The sequence below is a fragment of the Pseudophryne corroboree genome, unplaced genomic scaffold (assembly GCF_028390025.1).
Source record: "Pseudophryne corroboree isolate aPseCor3 unplaced genomic scaffold, aPseCor3.hap2 scaffold_2644, whole genome shotgun sequence".
Taxonomy (NCBI): Eukaryota; Metazoa; Chordata; class Amphibia; order Anura; family Myobatrachidae; genus Pseudophryne; species Pseudophryne corroboree.
Window position 1 is genome coordinate 13222 of NW_026969305.1, and position 26406 is coordinate 39627.

Consider the following 26406-nt stretch of genomic DNA (forward strand, 5'->3'; position numbering starts at 1 on the left):
AACGCCACTGCATCTTTGCTGTTTTCTCATGTGGAAGTCTGTTTAATGTGAAAACAAGGTGATATCTAATTAGCACACAGGTAAGGAATTAAGAACATCTTTATTTAAGGGTGAAGATGTTTCTCACAAAATCGTTGCCCCAATGCATCATTGAAATTCAAGCTGGAAAGATGATTTTAATATATCACTTGTACATTTTGTATTGCTCTTCTGGTGACAATGTAGTTTGTTTTTGTCAATTACCATTTTAATAATCGGGTAAAGAAAATTAATAGGATTTTTGAAAGAAAACAATACTATTAAAACAAATTAAAATGGTAAAAGTTATTGTACTTTAAGTAAAAATAAAAGAGCAAAAATATCAATCCCAGTTTTGGATTACTTTAATTAACAAAAAAAATGCATATAGCAGAGGATAGTTTCAATCTGCCTACCTCTGGGTTATGGACCCAGCATGCTTCCATTACAGTACTCTGCTGCACATGTAAGTGCAAGAGATCCTGAAGCACTCACTCATCATGGGAAAGTACCAATGTGTTTCTTCATTGGTTGATGGAAGAAACATCTTACAAAAACTCTCCACATTATTGACTTTTTAAAATGTTTCTAGGAATCATTCTAGATGAATGCTTATTAGCCTTTGTCAGTAAGTACTTTTGCAAAATGTCGCTGTGGCGCAATCAGTTAGTGTGTAAGGCTATTAACCAAAAGGTTGGTGGTTCAATCCCACCCAGGGACTTAATTGACCTTGTTATCAGATTTTGGTGATCTTTAAGTAGACAAGTCAAAATTTCAAACCCACTGTTATGGTGTAGGGTACCTGGCCTTCTCTGATGTTTAGATTTGATTCAGTGATTTTATAAAAACAGCTAGGAAGCACAATTTAGCAGTGGGTTGCAGAGAAAAAGAAATATGCTGGCAGAAAAATCCAATTGAGTGATTAAACAGCTCTTCATTTTCTGGCTTTATTTTTATACTAACAAATTTGTTCTCTGAAAAGTGTCCACAAAGCCAAGTCTCTGATTAACACCTTTGTAGGGATGGTTTTTCACCTATTACTAAATTAAACTTGCTTCATTGGAAAGGCAGCAAGATGCATCCTCATTTCAATGTCTACTGAAATAATACAGGTTGACACCAGGAAACATTAACGCCACTGCATCCTTGCTGCTTTCGCATGTGGAAGTCTGTTTAATGTGAAAACAAGGTGATATCTAATTAGCACACAGGTAAGGAATTAAGAAAATCTTTATTTAAGGGTGAAGATGTTTCTCACAAAATCGTTGCCCCAATGCATCATTGAAATTCAAGCTGGAAAGATGATTTTAATATATCACTTGTACATTTTGTATTGCTCTTCTGGTGACAATGTAGTTTGTTTTTGTCAATTACCATTTTAATAATCGGGTAAAGAAAATTAATTGGATTTTTGAAAGAAAACAATACTGTCAATATACTATTAAAACAAATTAAAATGGTAAAAGTTATTGTACTTTAAGTAAAAATAAAAGAGCAAAAATATCAATCCCAGTTTTGGATTACTTTAATTAACAAAAAAAATGCATATAGCAGAGGATAGTTTCAATCTGCCTACCTCTGGGTTATGGACCCAGCATGCTTCCATTACAGTACTCTGTTGCACATGTAAGTGCAAGAGGTCCTGAAGCACTCACTTATCATGGGAAAGTACCAATGTGTTTCTTCATTGGTTGATGGAAGAAACATCTTACAAAAACTCTCCACATTATTGACTTTTTAAAATGTTTCTAGGAATCGTTCTAGATGAATGCTTATTAGCCTTTGTCAGTATGTTCTTTTGCAAAGTGTTGTTTTGGCGCAATCAGTTAGTGTGTAAGGCTATTAACCAAAAGGTTGGTGGTTCAATCAGGACTTAATTGACCTTGTTATCAGATTTTGGTGATCTTTAAGTAGACAAGTCAAAATTTCAAACCCCCTGTTATGGTGTAGGGTACCTGGCCTTCTCTAATGTAATCAGAGTTAGATTTGATTCAGTGATTTTATAAAAACAGCTAGGAAGAACAATTTAGCAGTGGGTTGCAGAGAAAAAGAAATATGCTGGCAGAAAAATCCAATTGAGTGATTAAACAGCTCTTCATTTTCTGGCTTTATTTTTACACTAACAAATTTGTTCTCTGAAAAGTGTCCACAAAGACAAGTCTCTGATTAACACCTTTGTAGGGATGGTTTTTCACCTATTACTAAATTAAACTTGCTTCATTGGAAAGGCAGCAAGATGCATCTTCATTTCAATGTCTACTGAAATAATACAGGTTGACACCAGGAAACATTAACGCCACTGCATCCTTGCTGCTTTCGCATGTGGAAGTCTGTTTAATGTGAAAACAAGGTGATATCTAATTAGCACACAGGTAAGGAATTAAGAAAATCTTTATTTAAGGGTGAAGATGTTTCTCACAAAATCGTTGCCCCAATGCATCATTGAAATTCAAGCTGGAAAGATGATTTTAATATATCACTTGTACATTTTGTATTGCTCTTCTGGTGACAATGTAGTTTGTTTTTGTCAATTACCATTTTAATAATCGGGTAAAGAAAATTAAGTGGATTTTTGAAAGAAAACAATACTATTAAAACAAATTAAAATGGTAAAAGTTATTGTACTTTAAGTAAAAATAAAAGAGCAAAAATATCAATCCCAGTTTTGGATTACTTTAATTAACAAAAAAAATGCATATAGCAGAGGATAGTTTCAATCTGCCTACCTCTGGGTTATGGACCCAGCATGCTTCCATTACAGTACTCTGCTGCACATGTAAGTGCAAGAGATCCTGAAGCACTCACTCATCATGGGAAAGTACCAATGTGTTTCTTCATTGGTTGATGGAAGAAACATCTTACAAAAACTCTCCACATTATTGACTTTTTAAAATGTTTCTAGGAATCATTCTAGATGAATGCTTATTAGCCTTTGTCAGTAAGTACTTTTGCAAAGTGTCGCTGTGGCGCAATCAGTTAGTGTGTAAGGCTATTAACCAAAAGGTTGGTGGTTCAATCCCACCCAGGGACTTAATTGACCTTGTTATCAGATTTTGGTGATCTTTAAGTAGACAAGTCAAAATTTCAAACCCACTGTTATGGTGTAGGGTACCTGGCCTTCTCTGATGTTTAGATTTGATTCAGTGATTTTATAAAAACAGCTAGGAAGCACAATTTAGCAGTGGGTTGCAGAGAAAAAGAAATATGCTGGCAGAAAAATCCAATTGAGTGATTAAACAGCTCTTCATTTTCTGGCTTTATTTTTATACTAACAAATTTGTTCTCTGAAAAGTGTCCACAAAGCCAAGTCTCTGATTAACACCTTTGTAGGGATGGTTTTTCACCTATTACTAAATTAAACTTGCTTCATTGGAAAGGCAGCAAGATGCATCCTCATTTCAATGTCTACTGAAATAATACAGGTTGACACCAGGAAACATTAACGCCACTGCATCCTTGCTGCTTTCGCATGTGGAAGTCTGTTTAATGTGAAAACAAGGTGATATCTAATTAGCACACAGGTAAGGAATTAAGAAAATCTTTATTTAAGGGTGAAGATGTTTCTCACAAAATCGTTGCCCCAATGCATCATTGAAATTCAAGCTGGAAAGATGATTTTAATATATCACTTGTACATTTTGTATTGCTCTTCTGGTGACAATGTAGTTTGTTTTTGTCAATTACCATTTTAATAATCGGGTAAAGAAAATTAATTGGATTTTTGAAAGAAAACAATACTGTCAATATACTATTAAAACAAATTAAAATGGTAAAAGTTATTGTACTTTAAGTAAAAATAAAAGAGCAAAAATATCAATCCCAGTTTTGGATTACTTTAATTAACAAAAAAAAATGCATATAGCAGAGGATAGTTTCAATCTGCCTACCTCTGGGTTATGGACCCAGCATGCTTCCATTACAGTACTCTGTTGCACATGTAAGTGCAAGAGGTCCTGAAGCACTCACTTATCATGGGAAAGTACCAATGTGTTTCTTCATTGGTTGATGGAAGAAACATCTTACAAAAACTCTCCACATTATTGACTTTTTAAAATGTTTCTAGGAATCGTTCTAGATGAATGCTTATTAGCCTTTGTCAGTATGTTCTTTTGCAAAGTGTTGTTTTGGCGCAATCAGTTAGTGTGTAAGGCTATTAACCAAAAGGTTGGTGGTTCAATCCCACCCAGGGACTTAATTGACCTTGTTATCAGATTTTGGTGATCTTTAAGTAGACAAGTCAAAATTTCAAACCCCCTGTTATGGTGTAGGGTACCTGGCCTTCTCTAATGTAATCAGAGTTAGATTTGATTCAGTGATTTTATAAAAACAGCTAGGAAGAACAATTTAGCAGTGGGTTGCAGAGAAAAAGAAATATGCTGGCAGAAAAATCCAATTGAGTGATTAAACAGCTCTTCATTTTCTGGCTTTATTTTTACACTAACAAATTTGTTCTCTGAAAAGTGTCCACAAAGACAAGTCTCTGATTAACACCTTTGTAGGGATGGTTTTTCACCTATTACTAAATTAAACTTGCTTCATTGGAAAGGCAGCAAGATGCATCTTCATTTCAATGTCTACTGAAATAATACAGGTTGACACCAGGAAACATTAACGCCACTGCATCCTTGCTGCTTTCGCATGTGGAAGTCTGTTTAATGTGAAAACAAGGTGATATCTAATTAGCACACAGGTAAGGAATTAAGAAAATCTTTATTTAAGGGTGAAGATGTTTCTCACAAAATCGTTGCCCCAATGCATCATTGAAATTCAAGCTGGAAAGATGATTTTAATATATCACTTGTACATTTTGTATTGCTCTTCTGGTGACAATGTAGTTTGTTTTTGTCAATTACCATTTTAATAATCGGGTAAAGAAAATTAAGTGGATTTTTGAAAGAAAACAATACTGTCAATATACTATTAAAACAAATTAAAATGGTAAAAGTTATTGTACTTTAAGTAAAAATAAAAGAGCAAAAATATCAATCCCAGTTTTGGATTACTTTAATTAACAAAAAAAAATGCATATAGCAGAGGATAGTTTCAATTTGCCTACCTCTGGGTTATGGACCCAGCATGCTTCCATTACAGTACTCTGCTGCACATGTAAGTGCAAGAGGTCCTGAAGCACTCACTTATCATGGGAAAGTACCAATGTGTTTCTTCATTGGTTGATGGAAGAAACATCTTACAAAAACTCTCCACATTATTGACTTTTTAAAATGTTTCTAGGAATCGTTCTAGATGAATGCTTATTAGCCTTTGTCAGTATGTACTTTTGCTAAGTGTAGCTGTGGCGCAATCAGTTAGTGTGTAAGGCTATTAACCAAAAGGTTGGTTGTTCAATCCCACCCAGGGATTTAATTGACCTTGTTATCAGATTTTGGTGATCTTTAAGTAGACAAGTCAAAATTTCAAACCCCCTGTTATGGTGTAGGGTACCTGGCCTTCTCTGATGTAATCAGAGTTAGATTTGATTCAGTGATTTTATAAAAACAGCTAGGAAGCACAATTTGGCAGTGGGTTGCAGAGAAAAAGAAATATGCTGGCACAAAAATCCAATTGAGTGTTTAAACAGCTCTTCATTTTCTGGCTTTATTTTTATGCTAACTAATTTGTTCTCTGAAAAGTGTCCACAAAGCCAAGTATCTGATTAACATATTTGTAGGGATGGTTTTTCACCTATTACTAAATTAAACTTGCTTCATTGGAAAGGCAGCAAGATGTATCCTCATTTCAATATCTACTGAAATAATACAGGTTGACACCAGGAAACATTAACGCCACTGCATCCTTGCTGCTTTCTCATGTGGAAGTCTGTTTAATGTGAAAACAAGGTGATATCTAATTAGCACACAGGTAAGGAATTAAGAAAATCTTTATTTAAGGGTGAAGATGTTTCTCACAAAATCGTTGCCCCAATGCATCATTGAAATTCAAGCTGGAAAGATGATTTTAATATATCACTTGTACATTTTGTATTGCTCTTATGGTGACAATGTAGTTTGTTTTTGTCAATTACCATTTTAATAATAGGGTAAAGAAAATTAAGTGGATTTTTGAAAGAAAACAATACTGTCAATATACTATTAAAACAAATTAAAATGGTAAAAGTTATTGTACTTTAAGTAAAAATAAAAGCGAAAATATCAATCCCAGTTTTGGATTACTTTAATGAACAAAAAAAAAAATTCATATAGCAAAGGATAGTTTCAATCTGCCTACCTCTGGGTTATGGGCCCAGCATGCTTCCATTGCAGTACTCTGCTGCACATGTAAGTGCAAGAGATCCTGAAGCACTCACTCATCATGCGAAAGTACTAATGTGTTTCTTCATTGGTTGCTGGAAGAAACATCTTACAAAAACTCTCCAGATTATTGACTTTTTAAAGTTTTTCTAGGAAACGTTCTAGATGAATGCTTATTAGTCTTTGTCAGTATGTGCTTTTTGCAAAGTGTCGCTGTGGCGCAATCAGTTAGTGTGTATGGTTATTAACCAAAAGGTTGGTGGTTCAATCCCACCCAGGGACGTAATTGACCTTGTTATCAGATTTTGGTGATCTTTAAGTAGACAAGTCAAAATTTCAAACCCCCTGTTATGGTGTAGGGTACCTGGCCTTCTCTGATGTAATCAGAGTTAGATTTGATTCAGTGATTTTATAAAAACAGCTAGGAAGCACAATTTAGCAGTGGGTTGCAGAGAAAAAGAAATATGCTGGCAAAAAAATCCAATTGAGTGATTAAACAGCTCTTCATTTTCTGGCTTTATTTTTATGCTAACAAATTTGTTCTCTGAAAAGTGTCCACAAAGCCAAGTCTCTGATTAACACCTTTGTAGGGATGGTTTTTCACCTATTACTAAATTAAACTTGCTTCATTGGAAAGGCAGCAAGATGCATCCTCATTTCAATGTCTACTGAAATAATACAGGTTGACACCAGGAAACATTAACGCCACTGCATCCTTGCTGCTTTCGCATGTGGAAGTCTGTTTAATGTGAAAACAAGGTGATATCTAATTAGCACACAGGTAAGGAATTAAGAAAATCTTTATTTAAGGGTGAAGGTGTTTCTCACAAAATCGTTGCCCCAATGCATCATTGAAATTCAAGCTGGAAAGATGATTTTAATATATCACTTGTACATTTTGTATTGCTCTTCTGGTGACAATGTAGTTTGTTTTTGTCAATTACCATTTTAATAATAGGGTAAAGAAAATTAAGTGGATTTTTGAAAGAAAACAATACTGTCAATATACTATTAAAACAAATTAAAATGGTAAAAGTTATTGTACTTTAAGTAAAAATAAAAGAGCAAAAATATCAATCCCAGTTTTGGATTACTTTAATTAACAAAAAAAATGCATATAGCAGAGGATAGTTTCAATCTGCCTACCTCTGGGTTATGGGCCCAGCATTTTTCCATTGCAGTACTCTGCTGCACATGTAAGTGCAAGAGATCCTGAAGCACTCACTCATCATGGGAAAGTACCAATGTGTTTCTTCGTTGGTTGATGGAAGAAACATCTTACAAAAACTCTCCAGATTATTGACTTTTTAAAGTTTTTCTAGGAAACGTTCTAGATGAATGCTTATTAGCCTTTGTCAGTATGTACGTTTGTAAAGTGTCTCTGTGGCGCAATCTGTTAGTGTGTTTGGTTATTAATCAAAGGGTTGGTGGTTCAATCCCACCCAGGGATGTAATTGACCTTGTTATCAGATTTTGGTGATCTTTAAGTAGACAAGTCAAAATTTCAAACCCCCTTCTTATGGTGTAGGGTACCTGGCCTACTCTGATGTAATCAGAGTTAGATTTGAATCAGTGATTTTATAAAAAAAACAGCTAGGAAGCACAATTTAGCAGTGGGTTGCAGAGAAAAAGAAATATGCTGGCAGAAAAATCCAATTGAGTGATTAAACAGCTCTTCATTTTCTGGCTTTATTTTTATGCTAACGAATTTGTTCTCTGAAAAGTGTCCACAAAGCCAAGTATCTGATTAACATATTTGTAGGGATGGTTTTTCACCTATTACTAAATTAAACTTGCTTCATTGGAAAGGCAGCAAGATGCATCCTCATTTCAATATCTACTGAAATAATACAGGTTGACACCAGGAAACATTAACGCCACTGCATCCTTGCTGCTTTCTCATGTGGAAGTCTGTTTAATGTGAAAACAAGGTGATATCTAATTAGCACACAGGTAAGGAATTAAGAAAATCTTTATTTAAGGGTGAAGATGTTTCTCACAAAATCGTTGCCCCAATGCATCATTGAAATTCAAGCTGGAAAGATGATTTTAATATATCACTTGTACATTTTGTATTGCTCTTCTGGTGACAATGTAGTTTGTTTTTGTCAATTACCATTTTAATAATCGGATAAAGAAAATTAATTGGATTTTTGAAAGAAAACAATACTGTCAATATACTATTAAAACAAATTAAAATGGTAAAAGTTATTGTACTTTAAGTAAAAATAAAAGCTAAAATATCAATCCCAGTTTTGGATTACTTTAATGAACAAAAAAAAAATGCATATAGCAAAGGATAGTTTCAATCTGCCTACCTCTGGGTTATGGGCCCAGCATGCTTCCATTGCAGTACTCTGCTGCACATGTAAGTGCAAGAGATCCTGAAGCACTCACTCATCATGCGAAAGTACTAATGTGTTTCTTCATTGGTTGCTGGTGAAACATCTTACAAAAACTCTCCAGATTATTGACTTTTTAAAGTTTTTCTAGGAAACGTTCTAGATGAATGCTTATTAGTCTTTGTCAGTATGTGCTTTTTGCAAAGTGTCTCTGTGGCGCAATCGGTTAGTGTGTTCAGCTATTTATCAAAAGGTTGGTGGTTCAATCCCACCCAGGGACGTAATTGACCTTGTGATCACATTTTGGTGATATTTAAGTAGACAAGTCAAAATTGCAAACCCCCTCTTATGGTATAGGGTACCTGGCCTTCTCTGATGTAATCAGAGTTAGATTTGATTAAGTGATTTTATAAAAAAACAGCTAGGAAGCACAATTTAGCAGTGGGTTGCAGAGAAAAAGAAAAATGCTGGCAGAAAAATCCAATTGAGTGATTAAACAGCTCTTCATTTTCTGGCTTTATTTTTATGATTACAAATTTGTTCTCTGAAAAGTGTCCACAAAGCCAAGTATCTGATTAACATCTTTGTAGGGATGGTTTTTCACCTATTTCTAAATTAAACTTGCTTCATTGGAAAGGCAGCAAGATGCATCCTCATTTCAATATCTACGGAAATAATACAGGTTGACACCAGGAAACATTAACGCCACTGCATCTTTGCTGTTTTCTCATGTGGAAGTCTGTTTAATGTGAAAACAAGGTGATATCTAATTAGCACACAGGTAAGGAATTAAGAAAATCTTTATTTAAGGGTGAAGATGTTTCTCACAAAATCGTTGCCCCAATGCATCATTGAAATTCAAGCTGGAAAGATGATTTTAATATATCACTTGTACATTTTGTATTGCTCTTCTGGTGACAATGTAGTTTGTTTTTGTCAATTACCATTTTAATAATCGGGTAAAGAAAATTAATTGGATTTTTGAAAGAAAACAATACTGTCAATATACTATTAAAACAAATTAAAATGGTAAAAGTTATTGTACTTTAAGTAAAAATAAAAGAGCAAAAATATCAATCCCAGTTTTGGATTACTTTAATTAACAAAAAAAAATGCATATAGCAGAGGATAGTTTCAATATGCCTACCTCTGGGTTATGGACCCAGCATGCTTCCATTACAGTACTCTGCTGCACATGTAAGTGCAAAAGATCCTGAAGCACTCACTCATCATGGGAAAGTACCAATGTGTTTCTTCATTGGTTGATGGAAGAAACATCTTACAAAAACTCTCCACATTATTGACTTTTTAAAATGTTTCTAGGAATCGTTCTAGATGAATGCTTATTAGCCTTTGTCAGTATGTACTTTTGCAAAGTGTCGCTGTGGCGCAATCAGTTAGTGTGTAAGGCTATTAACCAAAAGGTTGGTGGTTCAATCCCACCCAGGGACTTAATTGACCTTGTTATCAGATTTTGGTGATCTTTAAGTAGACAAGTCAAAATTTCAAACCCCCTGTTATGGTGTAGGGTACCTGGCCTTCTCTGATGAAATCAGAGTTAGATTTGATTCAGTGATTTTATAAAAACAGCTAGGAAGCACAATTTAGCAGTGGGTTGCAGAGAAAAAGAAATATGCTGGCAGAAAAATCCAATTGAGTGATTAAACAGCTCTTCATTTTCTGGCTTTATTTTTATGCTAACAAATTTGTGCTCTGAAAAGTGTCCACAAAGCCAAGTATCTGATTAACACCTTTGTAGGGATGGTTTTTCACCTATTATTAAATTAAACTTGCTTCATTGGAAAGGCAGCAAGTGATGTCATCCAAGCATTGGGTCAAAGTTGGCTTCAAACCTCGTCTGCTTATGAAAAGAGAAAAGGGGTATGCAGGGCATGGCGGCCTTTTGCGGTGCTTGGATGACCCCTAGTTCGCATTAAATAATGCAGTCGAGTTTCCCACATTTGGGGAAATCACAGAGGTCAGCATACCCAGAATGCAATGAATGAACCGCACCCTGGGAGAACAGTCTTCATGACCATGGTATCTCCTATGCAAAATAAGTATGATTTGGGATAGGGCTGGGGAGGGCCGCTGCTCAGGCACATCTCTGTCAAGTAAAGGAGATTCAACTGAGGCAGCACAAGGGAACTCTCATCTGGGGACAACAACTGCAGGGAGAACACATATTTTCAGATGAACATGGGAGGGCAGAAGGCTGCCTAATACTGAAGCACCCCCAAACAACAAACCAAATGCAACAACTAGTGCAAGCATTCCTGGGGGAAGGCCTGCAGCAGATGGATTTGCATATGGCGATGTCATCCAAGCAGTGGGTCAAAGTTGGCTTCAACCCTCGTCTGCATATGAAAAGAGAAAAGGGGTGTGCAGGGCATGGCGGCCTTTTGCGGCACTTGGATGACCCCTAGTTCGCATTAAACACCTCCACCCTCCGTCGGTGTGGGGCTCATGTTGGCTATGCCCCAGCCCCTGAAGGATTCAAGCTGATTTCTTGCAGCAGCTGGGCACTGTAACAGCTCCAGAGCTGCTCTGTAAGGCAAGTAAAAGGGTGTGGGCCCTGCAGCAATACCTGTAGTTCGCATTGTGCGAGACCCCTAGTTCGCATTAAACACCCCCACCCTCCTTCGGTGTGGGGCTCATGTTGGCCATGCCCCAGCCCCTGAAGCATTCACGCTGATTTCTTGCAGCAGCTGGGCACTGTAACAGCTCAAGAGCTGCTCTGTAAGGCAAGTAAAAGGGTGTGGGCCCTGCAGCACTACCTGTAGTTTGCATTGTGCATTGGAAGGCACAAAGTAAGCAGACGGGAGGAGAAGTCAGGATAGTGCACAAGGGTATAGACGGGAGGGGCTCAAGAAAAAAGAAGTGGAAACAGACAGCAAACTAGGCTTCCAATGCACAATGCAAACTACAGGTAGTGCTGCAGGGCCCACACCCTTTTACTTGCCTTACAGAGCAGCTCTGGAGCTGTTTAATCACTCAATTGGATTTTTCTGCCAGCATAATTTTTCTCTTACGTCCTAGAGGATGCTGGGGATTCCGTAAGGACCATGGGGGATAGACGGGCTCCGCAGGAGACATGGGCACTTTAAGAAAGACTTTAGATCTGGGTGTGCACTGGCTCCTCCCTCTATGCCCCTCCTCCAGACCTCAGTTTACTACTGTGCCCAGAGGAGACTGGGTGCTTTTCAGGGAGCTCTCCTGAGTTTCCTGACAGAAAGTATATTTGTTAGATTTTTTTATTTTCAGGGAGCCTGCTGGCAACAGACTCCCTGCATCGAGGGGCGGAGGGGAGAGATGCACACCTACTTCTGTGAGTTGATAGGCTCTGCTTCTTAGGCTACTGTACAGCATTAGCTCCAGAGGGATCGGTACGCAGGTCTCACCCTCGCCGTCCGTCCCAGAGCCGCGCCGCCGTCCCCCTCGCAGAGCCGGAAGATAGAAGCCGGGTGAGTATGAGAAGAAAAGAAGACTTCAGAGGCGGCGGAAGACTTCATGATCTTCACTGAGGTAACGCACAGCAGTAAAGCTGTGCTCCATTGCTCCAATACACCTCACACACGGCAGTCAGTGTAAGGGTGAAGGGCGCAGGGGGGACGCCCTGGGCAGCAATATAGACCTCTCTTTGGCAAAATAAATATATATGCAGCTAGGCACTGTATATATATATATATAAGAGCCCCCGCCATTTTTTTACTATATTTGAGCGGGACAGAAGCCCGTCGCTGAGGGGGTGGGGCTTCTCCCTCAGCACTCACCAGCGCCATTTTCTCCACAGCACCGCTGAGGGGAAGCTCCACGGACTCTCCCCTGCTTATACCACGGTAGAAAGAGGGTCTTAAAGAAGAGGGGGGCACATAATTAGGCGCATATATATATGGAAATACAGCGCTACTGGGTAAACATAAAATTATTGTGTTTTTTTCCTGGGTCATATAGCGCTGGGGTGTGTGCTGGCATACTCTCTCTCTCTGTCTCTCCAAAGGGCCTTGTTGGGGAACTGTCCTCAGATAAGAGGATTCCCTGAGTGTATGGTGTGTCGGTACACGTGTGTCGACATGTCTGAGGTAGAAGGCTCTCCTAGAGAGGAGCAGGAGCAAATTAATGTGGTGTCTCCATCGACAACGCCGACACCTGACTGGATGGATATGTGGAATGTTTTAAGTGCTAATGTAAACTTATTACACAAGAGATTAGACAAAGCTGAAGCTAGGGAACAGTCAGGGAGTCAACCCATGCCTGTCCCTATGTCGCAGGGACCTTCGGGGTCTCAAAAGCGCCCACTATCCCAAATAGTTGACACAGATACCGACACAGATTCTGACTCCAGTGTCGACTACGATGATGCAAAGTTACAGCCAAAATTGGCTAAATGTATTCGATATATGATTATTGCAATAAAAGATGTTTTGCACATCACAGAGTCCCCTGTCCCTGACACGAGGGTACACATGTATAAGGGAAAGAAACCTGAGATAACCTTTCCCTCCTCACATGAGTTGAACGAATTATGTGAAAAAGCTTGGGAATCTCCAGACAAAAAGCTGCAGATTCCCAAAAGGATTCTTATGGCGTATCCTTTCCCGCCAATGGACAGGATACGGTGGGAATCCTCCCCTAGGGTGGATAAAGCATTGACACGCTTATCCAAAAAGGTAGCGCTGCCATCCCAGGATACGGCTACCATCAGGGACCCTGCTGACCGCAAGCAGGAGGTTACCCTAAAGTCCATTTACACACATTCTGGTACCTTACTCAGACCGGCAATTGCGTCGGCCGGGGTTGTAGCGTGGTGGCAGCATGGACAGATACCTTATCAGCAGAGATTGAGACCCTAGATAAGGATGCTATGTTATTGACCATAGGGCATATAAAAGATGCTGTCCTATATATGAGAGATGCTCAAAGTGACATTAGTCTACTGGGTTCTAGAATAAACGCTATGTCGATTTCTGCTAGACGAGTCCTATGGACCCGGCAATGGACAGGTGATGCCGACTCAAAAAGGCATATGGAGGTTTTACCTTACAGGGGTGAGGAATTGTTTGGGGAAGGTCTCTCGGACCTAGTCTCCACAGCTACAGCTGGTAAATCAAATTTTTTGCCTTATATTCCCTCACAGCCTAAGAAAGCACAACATTATCAAATACAGTCCTTTCGATCACAGAGAAACAAGAAAGTACGAGGTGCGTCCTTTCTTGCCAGAGGTAAGGGCAGAGGGAAGAAGCTGCACAACACAGCTAGTTCCCAGGAACAGAAGTCCTCCCCGGCCTCTACAAAATCCACCGCATGACGCTGGGGCTCCGCTAAAGGAGTCCGCCCAGTTGGGGGCACGTCTTCGAGTTTTCAGCCACATCTGGGTTCATTCGCAGGTGGATCCCTAGGCAATAGAAATTGTTTCTCAGGGTTACAAGCTGAAATTCGAAGAGGTGCCTCCTCGCCGGTTTTTCAAATCGGCCCTACCATCTTCTCCCCAGGAAAGGGAGATAGTGTTAAATGCAATTCACAAATTGTATCTTCAACATATGCAGATGAGGGTTCCAGCCAACTTTGGCCCACTGCTTGGATGACATCACCGTATGCAAATCCGTCTTCTGCAGACCATCTCCCAGGAATGCTTGTACTAGTTGTTGCATTTGGTTTGTTGTTTGGGCGTGCTTCAGTATTAGGCAGCCTTCTGCCCTCCCATGTTCATCTGAAAATATGTGTTCTCCCGGCAGTTGTTGTCCCCAGATGAGAGTTCCCTTGTGCTGCCTCAGTTGAATCTCCTTTACTTGACAGAGATGTGCCTGAGCAGCGGCCCTCCCCAGCCCTATCTCAAATCATACTTATTTTGCATAGGAGATACCATGGTCATAAAGATTGTTCTCCCAGGGTGAGGTTCATTCATTGCATTCTGGGTATGCTGACCCCTGTGATTTCCCCAAATGTGGGAAACTCAACTGCATTATTTGTGGTAGTGGGGGACTGTGTTTGTGTTTTCCTCTGGTCAGCTCTGGTAAAAGTCAGATTTCTTTGTCTCAGATCTTCCTCTAGCCTTGTTCTTCTTTCGAGAGTTCCATTGTGCTGCCTCAGTTTGACCTCCTTCACTTGACAGGGGGGTACCCGAGCAGCGACCCTCCCCAGCTCTAGCCCAACTCCTACATACCTGCCAGGTGAGATACTATGATCATGAAGGTGCTTCTCCCAGGGCAAGGCTCACCCATTGCACTCTGGGTGTGCTGCTCCTGCGATTTCCCCAAATGTGGGAAACTTGACTGCATAATTTGTGTTTCCCCTGGTCGGCTCTCGTATAATTCAGATCTCTTTGTCTCAGGTCTCTCTCCAGCCTAGTTTGCTGTCTGTTTCCACTTCTGTTTTCTTGAGCCGCTCCCTTCTATGCCCTTGCGCACTATCCTGACTTCTCCCGTCTGCTTACTTTGTGCCTTGCAACGCACAATGCGAACTACAGGTAGTGCTGCAGGGCCCACACCCTTTTACTTGCCGTACAGAGCAGCTCTGGAGCTGTTACAGTGCCCAGCTGCTGCAAGAAATCAGCTTGAATGCTTCAGGGGCTGGGGCATAGCCAACATGAGCCCCACACCGAAGGAGGGTGGAGGTATTTAATGCGAACTAGGGGTCATCCAAGCACCGCAAAAGGCCGCCATGCCCTGCATAACCCTTTTCTCTTTTCATATGCAGATGAGGGTTCCAGCCAACTTTGGCCCACTGCTTGGATGACATCACCGTATGCAAATCCGTCTTCTGCAGACCTTCTCCCAGGAATGCTTTTACTAGTTGTTACATTTGGTTTGTTGTTTGGGGGTGCTTCAGTATTAGGCAGCCTTCTGCCCTCCCATGTTCATCTGAAAATATGTGTTCTCCCTGCAGTTGTTGTCCCCAGATGAGAGTTCCCTTGTGCTGCCTCAGTTGAATCTCCTTTACTTGACAGAGATGTGCCTGAGCAGCGGCCCTCCCCAGCCCTATCCCAAATCATACTTATTTTGCATAGAAGTTTCCATGGTCATGAAGATTGTTCTCCCAGGGTGAGGTTCATTCATTGCATTCTGGGTATGCTGACCCCTGTGATTTCCCCAAATGTGGGAAACTCGACTGCATTAATTGTGGTAGTGGGGGACTGTGTTTGTGCTTTCCTCTGGTCAGCTCTGGTAAAAGACAGATTTCTTTGTCTCAGATCTTCCTCTAGCCTTGTTCTTTTTTCGAGAGTTTCCTTGTGCTGCCTCAGTTGGATCTCCTTCACTTGACAGGGGGGTGCCCGAGCAGCGACCCTCCCCATCTCTAGCCCAACTCCTACTTACCTGCCAGGTGAGATACTATGATCAGGAAGGTGCTTCTCCCAGGGCAAGGCTCACCCATTGCACTCTGGGTGTGCTGCTCCTACGATTTCCCCAAATGTGGGACACTTGACTGCATAATTTGTGTTTCCTCTAGTCGGCTACTCGTATAATTCAGATCTCTTTGTCTCAGGTCTCTCTCCAGCCTAGTTTGCTGTCTGTTTCCACTTCTCTTTTCTTGAGCCGCTGCCTTCTATGCCCTTGTGCACTCTCCTGACTTCTCCTGTCTGCTTACTTTGTGCCTTCCAACGCACAATGCAAACTACAGGTAGTGCTGCAGGGCCCACACCCTTTTACTTGCCTTTCAGAGCAGCTCTGGAGCTGTTACAGTGCCCAGCTGCTGCAAGAAATCAGCTTGAATGCTTCAGGGGCTGGGGCATAGCCAACATGAGCCCCACACCGACGGAGGGTGGAGGTGTTTAATGCGAACTAAGGGTCATCCAAGCGCCGCAAAAGGCCGCCATGCCCTGCATACCCCTTTTCTCTTTTCATATGCAGATGAGGGTTCCAGCCAACTTTGGCCCACTGCTTGGATGACATCACCGTATGCAAATCCGTCTTCTGCAGACCTTCCCCCAGGAATGCTTGTACTAGTTGTTGCATTTGGTTTGTTGTTTGGGGTGCTTCAGTATTAGGCAGCCTTCAGCTCTCCCATGTTCATCTGAAAATATGTGTTCTCCCTGCAGTTGTTGTCCCCAGATGAGAGTTCCCTTGTGCTGCCTCAGTTGAATCTCCTTTACTTGAAAGAGATGTGCCTGAGCAGCGGCCCTCCCCAGCCCTATCCCAAATCATACTTATTTTGCATAGGAGATACCATGGTCATGAAGATTGTTCTCCCAGGGTGAGGTTCATTCATTGCATTCTGGGTATGCTGACCCCTGTGATTTCCCCAAATGTGGGAAACTCGACTGCATTATTTGTGGTAGTGGGGGACTGTGTTTGTGCTTTCCTCTGGTCAGCTCTGGTAAAAGTCAGATTTCTTTGTCTCAGATCTTCCTCTAGCCTTGTTCTTTTTTTGAGAGTTTCCTTGTGCTGCCTCAGTTGGATCTCCTTCACTTGACAGGGGGGTGCCCGAGCAGCGACCCTCCCCAGCTCAAGCCCAACTCCTACTTACCTGCCAAGTGAGATACTATGATCAGGAAGGTGCTTCTACCAGGGCAAGGCTCACCCATTGCACTCTGGGTGTGCTGCTCCTACGATTTCCCCAAATGTGGGACACTTGACTGCATAATTTGTGTTTCCTCTGGTCGGCTACTCGTATAATTCAGATCTCTTTGTCTCAGGTCTCTCTCCAGCCTAGTTTGCTGTCTGTTTCCACTTCTCTTTTCTTGAGCCCCTGCCTTCTATGCCCTTGTGCACTCTCCTGACTTCTCCTGTCTGCTTACTTTGTGCCTTCCAACGCACAATGCAAACTACAGGTAGTGCTGCAGGGCCCACACCCTTTTACTTGCCTTACAGAGCAGCTCTGGAGCTGTTACAGTGCCCAGCTGCTGCAAGAAATCAGCTTGAATGCTTCAGGGGCTGGGGCATAGCCAACATGAGCAGCAAGATGCAGCACTGGACTATTAGTAATGTACTGTTGTATGCTGAGCACCACAATGCAGCACAAGACAATGAGCAGTGATACTGAGCACTGATGAGGATACTACTGAGAACTGACACTGAGCAGGAGAGACACACTACTAGTATTACTGAGCAGCAATAAGTAACCACTGATACTGGGCACTGATATTGAGATTTCCACTGAGAGAACATAGCCACGTCCTCTCCGCTCTCTCTTCAATGCACGAGTAAAAATGGCGGCAACGCGCAGCTCTTTATATGGAATCCGAATCTCGCGAGAATCTGACAGCGGGATGATGACATTTTCCCTTGTTCAGGTTTTCATAGTCAGGCGGGAACAACCGAGCCTGCCACGGACCAGTGTAAACCACGTGGAGTTCGTCGGGAATTCGGTTCTTGGAGAACCGAACCCGCTCCTCTATATATACTATATTACTATGTTACTGTAGTATACAGAACACCACAATGCAATGAGCAGTGATAGTGAGCACTGATGAGGATACTAGAACTGACACTGAGCAGCAAGATGCAGCACTGGACTATTAGTAATGTACTGTAGTATGCTGAGCACCACAATGCAGCACAAGACAATGAGCAGTGATACTGAGCACTGATGAGGATACTACTGAGAACTGACACTGAGCAGGAGAGACACACTACTAGTATTACTGAGCAGCAATAAGTAACCACTGATACTGAGCACTGATATTGAGATTTCCACTGAGAGAACATAGCCACGTCCTCTCCGCTCTCTCTTCAATGCACGAGTAAAAATGGCAGCAACGCGCAGCTCTTTATATGGAATCCGAATCTCGCAAGAATCCGACAGCGGGATGATGACATTTTCCCTTGTTCAGGTTTTCCGAGTCAGGCGGGAACAACCGAGCCTGCCTCGGACCAGTGTAAACCACGTGGAGTTCGTGGGGAATTCGGTTCTCGGAGAACCGAACCCGCTCCTCTCTACCTTATACCCATCAATTTTTTTATTTTCAATCTAAGCCCCTGCAGTTTTCTGTAAGCATCTGCTTCGCTATGATGATCAACAAGTCACAAGGGCAAACACTCAGGGCTTGAGGCGTAGATCTTAGGACCAGCTGCTACAAGCATGGCAGAGGTGTCACTATCACTGGTGACACCCAGAAAGGTAGCGAGGGAGATTGTAATGCAGTGCGCGCAGATAAACAGCGCAATGGTAAAAAGGAGGCATGGTTTCATAGGTAGGGGCGTGGCCTGGTGGCCTGAATCTACATTTTGTTGCTCCGGGTGTCCCGGGGGTTGGGGGCTGCACCCGGGGACTAGTGTGTGAGCTGTGCTGGCTCCTGCACAGTGACAGGGCATGGCCACCCAGCATGACGCCTCCCTTCTTGACCATGCTGTAATTGCAGTCGCACTGCAGTTCAGCGTGATCATAAAAAATGGTGTAGGCTCCTGCTGGTGCAGGATGTAGAGAAAAGCTGCTGTGACCACGCCCCCTGTGTCTCCTCCGTTGCAGACCCCATTTTGAAGCCTTGCCCCCGGACTAAGAGAAAAGTATGCCCTTGCGCACTATCCTGACTTCTCCTCCCGTCTGCTTAATTTGTGCCTTCCAACGCACAATGCGAACAACAGGTGGTGCTGCAGGGCCCACACCCTTTTACTTGCCTTACAGAACAGCTCTGGAGCTGTTACAGTGCCCAGCTGCTGCAAGAAATCAGCTTGAATGCTTCAGGGGATGGGGCATGGCCAACATGAGCCCCACACCAAAGGAGGGTGGGGGTGTTTAATGCGAACTAGGGGTCATCCAAGCACTGCAAAAGGCCGCCATGCCCTGCATGCCCCTTTTCTCTTTTCATATGCAGATGAGGGTTCCAGTCAACTTTGGCCCACTGCTTGGATAACATCACCGTATGCAAATCCGTCTGCTGCAGACCTTCCCCAAGGAGTGCTTGTACTAGTTGTTGCATATGGTTTGATATTTGATGGTGCTTCAGTATTAGGCAGCCTTCCGCCCTCCCATGTTCATCTGAAAAGATGTGGTCTCCCTGCAGTTGTTGTCCCCAGATGAGAGTTCCCTTGTGCTGCCTCAGTTGAATCTCCTTTACTTGACAGAGATGTGCCTGAGCAGCGGCCCTCACCAGCCCTATCCCAAATCATACTTATTTTGCATAGGAGATACCATGGTCATGAAGATTGTTCTCCCAGGGTGAGGTTCATTCATTGCATTCTGGGTATGCTGACCCCTGTGATTTTCCCAAATGTGGGAAACTCGACTGCATTATTTGTGGTAGTGGGGGACTGTGTTTGTGCTTTCCTCTGGTCAGCTCTGGTAAAAGTCAGATTTCTTTGTCTCAGATCTTCCTCTAGCCTTGTTCTTCTATCGAGAGTTCCCTTGTGCTGCCTCAGTTGGATCTCTTTCACTTGACAGGGGGGTGCCCGAACAGCGACCCTCCCCAGCTCTAGCCCAACTCCTACTTACCTGCCAGGTGAGATACTATGATCATGAAGGTGCTTCTCCCAGGGCAAGGCTCACCCATTGCACTCTGGGTGTGCTGCCCCTGCGATTTCCCCAAATGTGGGAAACTTGACTGCATAATTTGTGTTTCCCCTGGTCGGCTCTCGTATAATTCAGATCTCTTTGTCTCAGGTCTCTCTCCAGCCTAGTTTGCTGTCTGTTTCCACTTCTCTTTTCTTCAACCGCTCCCTTCTATACCCTTGTGCACTATCCTGACTTCTCCTCCCGTCTGCTTACTTTGTGCCTTCCAATGCACAATGCAAACTACAGGTAGTGCTGCAGGGCCCACACCCTTTTACTTGCCTTACAGAGCAGCTCTGGAGCTGTTACAGTGCCCAGCTGCTGCAAGAAATCAGCTTGAATGCTTCAGGGGATGGGGCATGGCCAACATGAGCCCCACACCAAAGGAGGGTGGAGGTGTTTAATGCGAACTAGGGGTCATCCAAGCACCACAAAAGGCCGCCATGCCCTGCACGCCCCTTTTCTCTTTTCATATGCAGATGAGGGTTGAAGCCAACTTTGACCCACTGCTTGGATGACATCACCGTATGCAAATCCGTCTTCTGCAGAACTTCCCCCAGGAATGCTTGCACTAGTTGTTGCATTTGGTTTGTTGTTTGGGGGTGCTTCAGTATTAGGCAGCCTTCTGCCCTCCCATGTTCATCTGAAAATATGTGTTCTCCCTGCAGTTGTTGTCCCCAGATGAGAGTTCCCTTGTGCTGCCTCAGTTGAATCTCCTTTACTTGACAGAGATGTGCATGAGCAGCGGCCCTCCCCAGCCCTATTCCAAATCATACTTATTTTGCATAGGAGATACCATGGTCATGAAGATTGTTCTCCCAGGGTGAGGTTCATTCATTGCATTTTGGGTATGCTGACCCCTGTGATTTCCCCAAATGTGGGAAACTCGACTGCATTATTTGTGGTAGTGGGGGACTGTGTTTGTGCTTTCCTCTGGTCAGCTCTGGTAAAAGTCAGATTTCTTTGTCTCAGATTTTCCTCTAGCCTTGTTCTTCTTTCGAGAGTTCCATTGTGCTGCCTCAGTTGGATCTCCTTCACTTGACAGGGGGGTACCCGAGCAGCGACCCTCCCCAGCTCTAGCCCAACTCCTACTTACCTGCCAGGTGAGATACTATGATCATGAAGGTGCTTCTCCCAGGGCAAGGCTCACCCATTGCACTCTGGGTGTGCTGCCCCTGCGATTTCCCCAAATGTGGGAAACTTGACTGCATAATTTGTGTTTCCCCTGGTCGGCTCTCGTATAATTCAGATCTATTTGTCTCAGGTCTCTCTCCAGCCTAGTTTGCTGTCTGTTTCCACTTCTCTTTTCTTCAGCCGCTCCCTTCTATACCCTTGTGCACTATCCTGACTTCTCCTCCCGTCTGCTTACTTTGTGCCTTCCAATGCACAATGCAAACTACAGGTAGTGCTGCAGGGCCCACACCCTTTTACTTGCCTTACAGAGCAGCTCTGGAGCTGTTACAGTGCCCAGCTGCTGCAAGAAATCAGCTTGAATGCTTCAGGGGATGGGGCATGGCCAACATGAGCCCCACACCAAAGGAGGGTGGAGGTGTTTAATGCGAACTAGGGGTCATCCAAGCACCGCAAAAGGCCGCCATGCCCTGCACGCCCCTTTTCTCTTTTCAAATGCAGATGAGGGTTGAAGCCAACTTTGACCCACTGCTTGGATGACATCACCGTATGCAAATCCGTCTTCTGCAGAACTTCCCCCAGGAATGCTTGCACTAGTTGTTGCATTTGGTTTGTTGTTTGGGGGTGCTTCAGTATTAGGCAGCCTTCTGCCCTCCCATGTTCATCTGAAAATATGTGTTCTCCCTGCAGTTGTTGTCCCCAGATGAGAGTTCCCTTGTGCTGCCTCAGTTGAATCTCCTTTACTTGACAGAGATGTGCATGAGCAGCGGCCCTCCCCAGCCCTATTCCAAATCATACTTATTTTGCATAGGAGATACCATGGTCATGAAGATTGTTCTCCCAGGGTGAGGTTCATTCATTGCATTTTGGGTATGCTGACCCCTGTGATTTCCCCAAATGTGGGAAACTTGACTGCATTATTTGTGGTAGTGGGGGACTGTGTTTGTGCTTTCCTCTGGTCAGCTCTGGTAAAAGTCAGATTTCTTTGTCTCAGATTTTCCTCTAGCCTTGTTCTTCTTTCGAGAGTTCCATTGTGCTGCCTCAGTTGGATCTCCTTCACTTGACAGGGGGGTACCCGAGCAGCGACCCTCCCCAGCTCTAGCCCAACTCCTACTTACCTGCCAGGTGAGATACTATGATCATGAAGGTGCTTCTCCCAGGGCAAGGCTCACCCATTGCACTCTGGGTGTGCTGCCCCTGCGATTTCCCCAAATGTGGGAAACTTGACTGCATAATTTGTGTTTCCCCTGGTCGGCTCTCGTATAATTCAGATCTATTTGTCTCAGGTCTCTCTCCAGCCTAGTTTGCTGTCTGTTTCCACTTCTCTTTTCTTCAGCCGCTCCCTTCTATACCCTTGTGCACTATCCTGACTTCTCCTCCCGTCTGCTTACTTTGTGCCTTCCAATGCACAATGCAAACTACAGGTAGTGCTGCAGGGCCCACACCCTTTTACTTGCCTTACAGAGCAGCTCTGGAGCTGTTACAGTGCCCAGCTGCTGCAAGAAATCAGCTTGAATGCTTCAGGGGATGGGGCATGGCCAACATGAGCCCCACACCAAAGGAGGGGGGAGGTGTTTAATGCGAACTAGGGGTCATCCAAGCACTGCAAAAGGCCGCCATGCCCTGCATGCCCCTTTTCTCTTTTCATATGCAGATGAGGGTTCCAGTCAACTTTGGCCCACTGCTTGGATAACATCACCGTATGCAAATCCGTCTGCTGCAGACCTTCCCCCAGGAGTGCTTGTACTAGTTGTTGCATATGGTTTGATATTTGATGGTGCTTCAGTATTAGGCAGCCTTCCGCCCTCCCATGTTCATCTGAAAAGATGTGGTCTCCCTGCAGTTGTTGTCCCCAGATGAGAGTTCACTTGTGCTGCCTCAGTTGAATCTCCTTTACTTGACAGAGATGTGCCTGAGCAGCTGCCCTCACCAGCCCTATCCCAAATCATACTTATTTTGCATAGGAGATACCATGGTCATGAAGATTGTTCTCCCAGGGTGAGGTTCATTCATTGCATTCTGGGTATGCTGACCCCTGTGATTTTCCCAAATGTGGGAAACTCGACTGCATTATTTGTGGTAGTGGGGGACTGTGTTTGTGCTTTCCTCTGGTCAGCTCTGGTAAAAGTCAGATTTCTTTGTCTCAGATCTTCCTCTAGCCTTGTTCTTCTTTCGAGAGTTCCCTGGTGCTGCCTCAGTTGGATCTCCTTCACTTCACAGGGGGGAACCCGAGCAGCGACCCTCCCCAGCTCTAGCCCAACTCCTACTTACCTGCCAGGTGAGATACTATGATCATGAAGGTGCTTCTCCCAGGGCAAGGCTCAACCATTGCACTCTGGGTGTGCTGCTCCTGCGATTTCCCCAAATGTGGGAAACTTGACTGCATAATTTGTGTTTCCCCTCGTCGGCTCTCGTATAATTCAGATCTCTTTGTCTCAGGTCTCTCTCCAGCCTAGTTTGCTGTCTGTTTCCACTTCTCTTTTCTTCAGCCGCTCCCTTCTATACCCTTGTGCACTATCCTGACTTCTCCTCCCGTCTGCTTACTTTGTGCCTTCCAATGCACAATGCAAACTACAGGTAGTGCTGCAGGGCCCACACCCTTTTACTTGCCTTACAGAGCAGCTCTGGAGCTGTTACAGTGCCCAGCTGCTGCAAGAAATCAGCTTGAATGCTTCAGGGGCTGGGGCATAGCCAACATGAGCCCCACACCAAAGGAGGGTGGAGGTGTTTAATGCAAACTAGGGGTCAGCCAAGCGCCGCAAAAGGCCACCATGCCCTGCACGCCCCTTTTCTCTTTTCATATGCAGACGAGGGTTGAAGCCAACTTTGACCCACTGCTTGGATGACATCACCATATGCAAATCCATCTGCGGCAGGCCTTCCCCCAGGAATGCTTGCACTAGTTGTTGCATTTGGTTTGTTGTTTGGGGGTGCTTCAGTATTAGGCAGCCTTCTGCCCTCCCATGTTCATCTTCAGGGGATGGGGCATGGCCAACATGAGCCCCACACCAAAGGAGGGTGGAGGTGTTTAATGCGAACTAGGGGTCATCCAAGCACCGCAAAAGGCCGCCATGCCCTGCACGCCCCTTTTCTCTTTTCATATGCAGATGAGGGTTGAAGCCAACTTTGACCCACTGCTTGGATGACATCACCGTATGCAAATCCGTCTTCTGCAGAACTTCACTTGACAGGGGGGTGCCCGAGCAGCGACCCTCCCCATCTCTAGCCCAACTCCTACTTACCTGCCAGGTGAGATACTATGATCAGGAAGGTGCTTCTCCCAGGGCAAGGCTCACCCATTGCACTCTGGGTGTGCTGCTCCTACGATTTCCCCAAATGTGGGACACTTGACTGCATAATTTGTGTTTCCTCTAGTCGGCTACTCGTATAATTCAGATCTCTTTGTCTCAGGTCTCTCTCCAGCCTAGTTTGCTGTCTGTTTCCACTTCTCTTTTCTTGAGCCGCTGCCTTCTATGCCCTTGTGCACTCTCCTGACTTCTCCTGTCTGCTTACTTTGTGCCTTCCAACGCACAATGCAAACTACAGGTAGTGCTGCAGGGCCCACACCCTTTTACTTGCCTTTCAGAGCAGCTCTGGAGCTGTTACAGTGCCCAGCTGCTGCAAGAAATCAGCTTGAATGCTTCAGGGGCTGGGGCATAGCCAACATGAGCCCCACACCGACGGAGGGTGGAGGTGTTTAATGCGAACTAAGGGTCATCCAAGCGCCGCAAAAGGCCGCCATGCCCTGCATACCCCTTTTCTCTTTTCATATGCAGATGAGGGTTCCAGCCAACTTTGGCCCACTGCTTGGATGACATCACCGTATGCAAATCCGTCTTCTGCAGACCTTCCCCCAGGAATGCTTGTACTAGTTGTTGCATTTGGTTTGTTGTTTGGGGTGCTTCAGTATTAGGCAGCCTTCAGCTCTCCCATGTTCATCTGAAAATATGTGTTCTCCCTGCAGTTGTTGTCCCCAGATGAGAGTACCCTTGTGCTGCCTCAGTTGAATCTCCTTTACTTGAAAGAGATGTGCCTGAGCAGCGGCCCTCCCCAGCCCTATCCCAAATCATACTTATTTTGCATAGGAGATACCATGGTCATGAAGATTGTTCTCCCAGGGTGAGGTTCATTCATTGCATTCTGGGTATGCTGACCCCTGTGATTTCCCCAAATGTGGGAAACTCGACTGCATTATTTGTGGTAGTGGGGGACTGTGTTTGTGCTTTCCTCTGGTCAGCTCTGGTAAAAGTCAGATTTCTTTGTCTCAGATCTTCCTCTAGCCTTGTTCTTTTTTTGAGAGTTTCCTTGTGCTGCCTCAGTTGGATCTCCTTCACTTGACAGGGGGGTGCCCGAGCAGCGACCCTCCCCAGCTCAAGCCCAACTCCTACTTACCTGCCAAGTGAGATACTATGATCAGGAAGGTGCTTCTACCAGGGCAAGGCTCACCCATTGCACTCTGGGTGTGCTGCTCCTACGATTTCCCCAAATGTGGGACACTTGACTGCATAATTTGTGTTTCCTCTGGTCGGCTACTCGTATAATTCAGATCTCTTTGTCTCAGGTCTCTCTCCAGCCTAGTTTGCTGTCTGTTTCCACTTCTCTTTTCTTGAGCCCCTGCCTTCTATGCCCTTGTGCACTCTCCTGACTTCTCCTGTCTGCTTACTTTGTGCCTTCCAACGCACAATGCAAACTACAGGTAGTGCTGCAGGGCCAACACCCTTTTACTTGCCTTACAGAGCAGCTCTGGAGCTGTTACAGTGCCCAGCTGCTGCAAGAAATCAGCTTGAATGCTTCAGGGGCTGGGGCATAGCCAACATGAGCAGCAAGATGCAGCACTGGACTATTAGTAATGTACTGTTGTATGCTGAGCACCACAATGCAGCACAAGACAATGAGCAGTGATACTGAGCACTGATGAGGATACTACTGAGAACTGACACTGAGCAGGAGAGACACACTACTAGTATTACTGAGCAGCAATAAGTAACCACTGATACTGGGCACTGATATTGAGATTTCCACTGAGAGAACATAGCCACGTCCTCTCCGCTCTCTCTTCAATGCACGAGTAAAAATGGCGGCAACGCGCAGCTCTTTATATGGAATCCGAATCTCGCGAGAATCCGACAGCGGGATGATGACATTTTCCCTTGTTCAGGTTTTCCGAGTCAGGCGGGAACAACCGAGCCTGCCACGGACCAGTGTAAACCACGTGGAGTTCGTCGGGAATTCGGTTCTCGGAG

At 43.9% G+C, this 26406-nt stretch overlaps 16 non-coding genes and 2 pseudogenes across 16 annotated transcripts; 17 read left to right on the forward strand and 1 right to left on the reverse strand.

The window, feature by feature from the left end:
• Positions 1–10493: 10493 nt before the first annotated feature.
• LOC135013091 (U1 spliceosomal RNA) lies at positions 10494–10672 on the reverse strand (annotated as a pseudogene).
• A 3775-nt stretch (positions 10673–14447) lies between these two features.
• Positions 14448–14611, forward strand: LOC135013069 (U1 spliceosomal RNA). Its single transcript, XR_010211849.1, has one exon. It is a non-coding gene; the product is annotated as a U1 spliceosomal RNA (small nuclear RNA).
• A 152-nt stretch (positions 14612–14763) lies between these two features.
• LOC135013082 (U1 spliceosomal RNA) lies at positions 14764–14926 on the forward strand. The gene has a single exon (XR_010211861.1). It is a non-coding gene; the product is annotated as a U1 spliceosomal RNA (small nuclear RNA).
• A 671-nt stretch (positions 14927–15597) lies between these two features.
• LOC135013072 (U1 spliceosomal RNA) lies at positions 15598–15761 on the forward strand. Its single transcript, XR_010211852.1, has one exon. It is a non-coding gene; the product is annotated as a U1 spliceosomal RNA (small nuclear RNA).
• Positions 15762–15913: 152 nt separating this feature from the next.
• On the forward strand, positions 15914–16077 carry LOC135013083 (U1 spliceosomal RNA). The gene has a single exon (XR_010211862.1). It is a non-coding gene; the product is annotated as a U1 spliceosomal RNA (small nuclear RNA).
• A 670-nt stretch (positions 16078–16747) lies between these two features.
• Positions 16748–16911, forward strand: LOC135013086 (U1 spliceosomal RNA). Its single transcript, XR_010211864.1, has one exon. It is a non-coding gene; the product is annotated as a U1 spliceosomal RNA (small nuclear RNA).
• A 152-nt stretch (positions 16912–17063) lies between these two features.
• Positions 17064–17227, forward strand: LOC135013088 (U1 spliceosomal RNA). The gene has a single exon (XR_010211865.1). It is a non-coding gene; the product is annotated as a U1 spliceosomal RNA (small nuclear RNA).
• A 2424-nt stretch (positions 17228–19651) lies between these two features.
• LOC135013093 (U1 spliceosomal RNA) lies at positions 19652–19815 on the forward strand. The gene has a single exon (XR_010211869.1). It is a non-coding gene; the product is annotated as a U1 spliceosomal RNA (small nuclear RNA).
• Positions 19816–19967: 152 nt separating this feature from the next.
• Positions 19968–20130, forward strand: LOC135013073 (U1 spliceosomal RNA). Its single transcript, XR_010211853.1, has one exon. It is a non-coding gene; the product is annotated as a U1 spliceosomal RNA (small nuclear RNA).
• Positions 20131–20804: 674 nt separating this feature from the next.
• Positions 20805–20968, forward strand: LOC135013063 (U1 spliceosomal RNA). The gene has a single exon (XR_010211843.1). It is a non-coding gene; the product is annotated as a U1 spliceosomal RNA (small nuclear RNA).
• Positions 20969–21120: 152 nt separating this feature from the next.
• LOC135013076 (U1 spliceosomal RNA) lies at positions 21121–21283 on the forward strand. Its single transcript, XR_010211856.1, has one exon. It is a non-coding gene; the product is annotated as a U1 spliceosomal RNA (small nuclear RNA).
• A 674-nt stretch (positions 21284–21957) lies between these two features.
• On the forward strand, positions 21958–22121 carry LOC135013067 (U1 spliceosomal RNA). Its single transcript, XR_010211847.1, has one exon. It is a non-coding gene; the product is annotated as a U1 spliceosomal RNA (small nuclear RNA).
• A 152-nt stretch (positions 22122–22273) lies between these two features.
• LOC135013077 (U1 spliceosomal RNA) lies at positions 22274–22436 on the forward strand. The gene has a single exon (XR_010211857.1). It is a non-coding gene; the product is annotated as a U1 spliceosomal RNA (small nuclear RNA).
• Positions 22437–23110: 674 nt separating this feature from the next.
• Positions 23111–23274, forward strand: LOC135013064 (U1 spliceosomal RNA). The gene has a single exon (XR_010211844.1). It is a non-coding gene; the product is annotated as a U1 spliceosomal RNA (small nuclear RNA).
• Positions 23275–23426: 152 nt separating this feature from the next.
• LOC135013085 (U1 spliceosomal RNA) lies at positions 23427–23562 on the forward strand (annotated as a pseudogene).
• Positions 23563–24397: 835 nt separating this feature from the next.
• LOC135013084 (U1 spliceosomal RNA) lies at positions 24398–24561 on the forward strand. The gene has a single exon (XR_010211863.1). It is a non-coding gene; the product is annotated as a U1 spliceosomal RNA (small nuclear RNA).
• A 670-nt stretch (positions 24562–25231) lies between these two features.
• On the forward strand, positions 25232–25395 carry LOC135013092 (U1 spliceosomal RNA). The gene has a single exon (XR_010211868.1). It is a non-coding gene; the product is annotated as a U1 spliceosomal RNA (small nuclear RNA).
• Positions 25396–25547: 152 nt separating this feature from the next.
• On the forward strand, positions 25548–25711 carry LOC135013089 (U1 spliceosomal RNA). Its single transcript, XR_010211866.1, has one exon. It is a non-coding gene; the product is annotated as a U1 spliceosomal RNA (small nuclear RNA).
• The last annotated feature ends 695 nt before the right edge of the window (positions 25712–26406 follow it).